This window comes from Schistocerca serialis, unplaced genomic scaffold (genome assembly GCF_023864345.2).
Source record: "Schistocerca serialis cubense isolate TAMUIC-IGC-003099 unplaced genomic scaffold, iqSchSeri2.2 HiC_scaffold_969, whole genome shotgun sequence".
NCBI classification, from domain to species: domain Eukaryota; kingdom Metazoa; phylum Arthropoda; class Insecta; order Orthoptera; family Acrididae; genus Schistocerca; species Schistocerca serialis.
Genome location: NW_026048594.1, coordinates 55,001 through 60,000, shown reverse-complemented (window position 1 = coordinate 60,000; position 5,000 = coordinate 55,001). Strand labels below are relative to the sequence as shown.

Here is a 5,000-nt window from a genome sequence, read left to right as displayed (position 1 = left end):
TGGTTTCCCGGAGGCTGCCCGCCGAGTCATCGGAGGAACTGCGGCGGATCGCTGGCTGGCATCGTTTATGGTTAGAACTAGGGCGGTATCTGATCGCCTTCGAACCTCTAACTTTCGTTCTTGATTAATGAAAACATACTTGGCAAATGCTTTCGCTTCTGTTCGTCTTGCGACGATCCAAGAATTTCACCTCTAACGTCGCAATACGAATGCCCCCGCCTGTCCCTATTAATCATTACCTCGGGTTCCGAAAACCAACAAAATAGAACCGAGGTCCTATTCCATTATTCCATGCACACAGTATTCAGGCGGGCTTGCCTGCTTTAAGCACTCTAATTTGTTCAAAGTAAACGTGCCGGCCCACCGAGACACTCACTCAAGAGCACCCTGGTAGGATTGCAACGGGGTCCGCCTCGGGACGCACGAGCACGCACGAGGCGCGTCGCACGCCTTCAGCTCGCCCCACCGGCAGGACGTCCCACGATACATGCCAGTTAAACACCGACGGGCGGTGAACCAACAGCGTGGGACACAAATCCAACTACGAGCTTTTTAACCGCAACAACTTTAATATACGCTATTGGAGCTGGAATTACCGCGGCTGCTGGCACCAGACTTGCCCTCCAATAGATACTCGTTAAAGGATTTAAAGTGTACTCATTCCGATTACGGGGCCTCGGATGAGTCCCGTATCGTTATTTTTCGTCACTACCTCCCCGTGCCGGGAGTGGGTAATTTGCGCGCCTGCTGCCTTCCTTGGATGTGGTAGCCGTTTCTCAGGCTCCCTCTCCGGAATCGAACCCTGATTCCCCGTTACCCGTTACAACCATGGTAGGCGCAGAACCTACCATCGACAGTTGATAAGGCAGACATTTGAAAGATGCGTCGCCGGTACGAGGACCGTGCGATCAGCCCAAAGTTATTCAGAGTCACCAAGGCAAACGGACCGGACGAGCCGACCGATTGGTTTTGATCTAATAAAAGCGTCCCTTCCATCTCTGGTCGGGACTCTGTTTGCATGTATTAGCTCTAGAATTACCACAGTTATCCAAGTAACGTGGGTACGATCTAAGGAACCATAACTGATTTAATGAGCCATTCGCGGTTTCACCTTAATGCGGCTTGTACTGAGACATGCATGGCTTAATCTTTGAGACAAGCATATGACTACTGGCAGGATCAACCAGGGAGCTGCGTCAACTAGAGCTGAGCAGCCGGCCGCCCGGGAGTGTGTCCCGGGGGCCCGCGCGAACACGCAAGCGTCCGCTCAATTATTCTGCAAACAGGAGGAGGCTGAGCTCCCCTGCACCATACACCTCGAAACCCTCTCAGGTCCCGGCGGCGCGCAGCGCCGTCCTAAGTACTTGGTCGGGTTCGAGAGAGGCGCAATCGCCCGGGGTTTGGCGAGTAGACGCTTTAGGTGCGACCACCCGTGCTCCCAACTGAGCTTGCCGCTGCCGACAGAGGCCCGGGAGCGTGCTGTCGTGGCATTGCCGGCGGGAGACAACACGCGCCACCTACGGTGACCGGCAGCTCCAACGCCAGCGCCACAGAAGGACAAAAGCCCCACTTGGGTGCCGAAGCGAACTCTCCCAGCACAGCGCACGCGCCAACACGTCCGCACAGCTGCGATACAAACCACCTGCGAGAACCGCAGAGGCGACCGAGCAGCAGACGGCGTCGCGGCGCCGAGCGCCGGGCGGCGGCGCATCCTCAGCGCACACAGTCCTCAATCGGACCAGCACACTGCAGATGTCCACCGCGCTTCGCACCGGGCCCGCGAGGACCTACTTTGGCCGCACGGCGCCGCGTGCAGGGTGCGCCGGCGCGCAGCTGCGCCGCCTGCCGCCTCCGTCGGCCGGCGCGCCTGCCACTGGCCGCCCCCACCAGCCGGCTGTAGCGCGTGCGCCCACGCACCGCGCGGCCAGCACGCCGGGAGGCCCCCCCTCACCGGCCGGGGACGGTCCCACCCAGCCACCGCCGCGTATCGCTTCACACCCAGATGCCATTCACGTTCGTGGGCATGGTGGGTATCGCTGGAACAACCGGTTGGTAGCTCAACCGATCGTCGCCATCACTGATTCACCTCTAGCGAGAACAACCGCACCACAACGGTTTACCAGTTGTTCATTTGCGTAACGTCACCAGCAAACGTAGGCGTCCATCGCCATTTGCAAATTCAACGATTGTTGCATGCCTGTGTCAGGTGTCACGACACACTATGTCTGCCCACATACACGCAACAACATGTGCACGCTTCGCGAACACGTGGAAGGTGGCCCCCGTACGTATGCGATGTCCATTGCGCGAACGACTGTCAACCGGCCTCTGTCGCATGTCGCAGATGTGGAACGCAGTGCACCATGCTATCACGGTGTGTGAGAAGAGACGACTACGTCTGACAACACGCGCCACTACATCAACAGACGGCTCATGCTGATCGCCATCCAGGGCATACCACACTGCAATCCAGCTCTTATAGGGAGACGACACGTAGCTGAGTGCACAACATTTGGACCGCATGGTTCGCCGTTGTTGGCGCAGTCGTTGTACGGTCACATGTACCACGATGTATCATTCAGTACATGAGGACCAATGTGCAGTACAGTGTGTGATTTGGACGTACAACATCAGCGGACAGTTGACACAGGCCGTACCACAGCGTAGGCTAAGTGCTTCGCCATGCGAATGCCAATGAACAACTGCAAATGCCAATGAACAACTGCAAAGGGCATTGAGCATGTACGTCCTGCTGCCATCCACATTACAGTGTATAGCTGCAAGGTGTTTAACATGAAGCGATACACTGGGGACCGGGCAGTGCGAGTAGCAAACTATATTGCGGGGGTTGCAGTTAGGCAACACTACACTAATTTAACGCGTCGTATGACAATTACAGAGCAGGTTAAGGCCCAACGTGTGTTGGGTTAAGGCCCAACGTGTGTTGGGTTAAGGCCCAACGTGTGTTGGGTTAAGGCCCAACGTGTGTTGGGTTAAGGCCCAACGTGTGTTGGGTTAAGGCCCAACGTGTGTTGGGTTAAGGCCCAACGTGTGTTGGGTTAAGGCCCAACGTGTGTTGGGTTAAGGCCCAACGTGTGTTGGGTTAAGGCCCAACGTGTGTTGGGTTAAGGCCCAACGTGTGTTGGGTTAAGGCCCAACGTGTGTTGGGTTAAGGCCCAACGTGTGTTGGGTTAAGGCCCAACGTGTGTTGGGTTAAGGCCCAACGTGTGTTGGGTTAAGGCCCAACATAGGTTGGGTTAAGGCCCAACATAGGTTGGGTTAAGGCCCAACATAGGTTGGGTTAAGGCGCAACATAGGTTGGGTTAAGGCGCAACATAGGTTGGGTTAAGGCGCAACATAGGTTGGGTTAAGGCGCAACATAGGTTGGGTTAAGGCGCAACATAGGTTGGGTTAAGGCGCAACATAGGTTGGGTTAAGGCGCAACATAGGTTAGGTTAAGGCGCAACATAGGTTAGGTTAAGGCGCAACATAGGTTAGGTTAAGGCGCAACATAGGTTAGGTTAAGGCGCAACATAGGTTAGGTTAAGGCGCAACATAGGTTAGGTTAAGGCGCAACATAGGTTAGGTTAAGGCGCAACATAGGTTAGGTTAAGGCGCAACATAGGTTAGGTTAAGGCGCAACATAGGTTAGGTTAAGGCGCAACATAGGTTAGGTTAAGGCGCAACATAGGTTAGGTTAAGGCGCAACATAGGTTAGGTTAAGGCGCAACATAGGTTAGGTTAAGGCGCAACATAGGTTAGGTTAAGGCGCAACATAGGTTAGGTTAAGGCGCAACATAGGTTAGGTTAAGGCGCAACATAGGTTAGGTTAAGGCGCAACATAGGTTAGGTTAAGGCGCAACATAGGTTAGGTTAAGGCGCAACATAGGTTAGGTTAAGGCGCAACATAGGTTAGGTTAAGGCGCAACATAGGTTAGGTTAAGGCGCAACATAGGTTAGGTTAAGGCGCAACATAGGTTAGGTTAAGGCGCAACATAGGTTAGGTTAAGGCGCAACATAGGTTAGGTTGAGGCACAATATAGGTTAGGTTGAGGTACCGTATAGGTTAGGTTAAGGTACAGTATAGTTTAGGTTAAGATACAGTATAGTTTAGGTTAAGGTACAGTATAGTTTAGGTTAAGGTACAGTATAGTTTAGGTTAAGGTACAGTATAGTTTAGGTTAAGGTACACATTGTTGTATGGAAAGGTGTAATGGGGGGGGGGGGGGGGGGCGGCCGGTCGGTTTGTTGATTGTGATTATAGTAAGTGGATGCCTGCGGCATCATCTGATTTGCCACGTCAGGATGCACCTTTGGCTCATGACAGGCGGCGCTCCGATTCCATGCTTGTGGCAGACCTGTGTCTTTCATTCCTGCCATTGTTTGTGTGCTGTGAGAGGAGGCAGTATTGTGATGTTGGGTGCACCCCTGTGTAGGACATGTGTGGGTGTTGGTGGCTTAGCTGAGCAATGGTGGTTGTCGGGGGGGTGGGATATTCCGTTTTCTGAGTGGACCTCCCAGTCTGGTTATGACAGTGTGGATTGTCTCATGTGGCGGAGAGGATGCACTGGGTGTTGTTCCATGCTGGTGCTTACATATTGTCTGTGTGCGTGTTACAGGCGGAGAGTAGTGCGTGATAAGAGTGTGTGGCTGCCGTGTGGTTGTGATTGTGAGCAGAGTCTTTCAGCATGTATACGGACAGTTGTATATATTATCTGTATTCTGATGGGTCTATGTATTACTAATCAGCGCCGTGTATACGTTTAATCCGGTTCCAGTCGAAACTGTTGTATCTCTGTACATTAGTGACACGGCGAGCGCGCTATGTAGCTACTCGTCTCGGCAGCTTCCACCGGTGTATGGCAAATGATTATAAGCAATGAGTCGAGTCGTCAATACCGATAGTGTGACGTCACATGTCTGGGGTGGGGGACGCTGCGCCCTTCCGGTGGGTCATGGCCTAGAAAGACGCTCCCCACGCAGGGGGGCTTGGACTGTCA

The 5,000-nt window shown here is 53.6% G+C and overlaps 1 non-coding gene across 1 annotated transcript in view; it reads right to left on the bottom strand.

Annotated features, from left to right (window-relative positions):
* LOC126453865 (small subunit ribosomal RNA) overlaps positions 1–1,190 on the bottom strand; it is a 1,910-nt gene extending 720 nt beyond the window's left edge. Inside the window, exon 1 of the ribosomal RNA XR_007585132.1 lies at positions 1–1,190. This exon is cut by the window's left edge and continues 720 nt beyond it. This is a non-coding gene — a ribosomal RNA (small subunit ribosomal RNA).
* Positions 1,191–5,000: the final 3,810 nt, after the last annotated feature.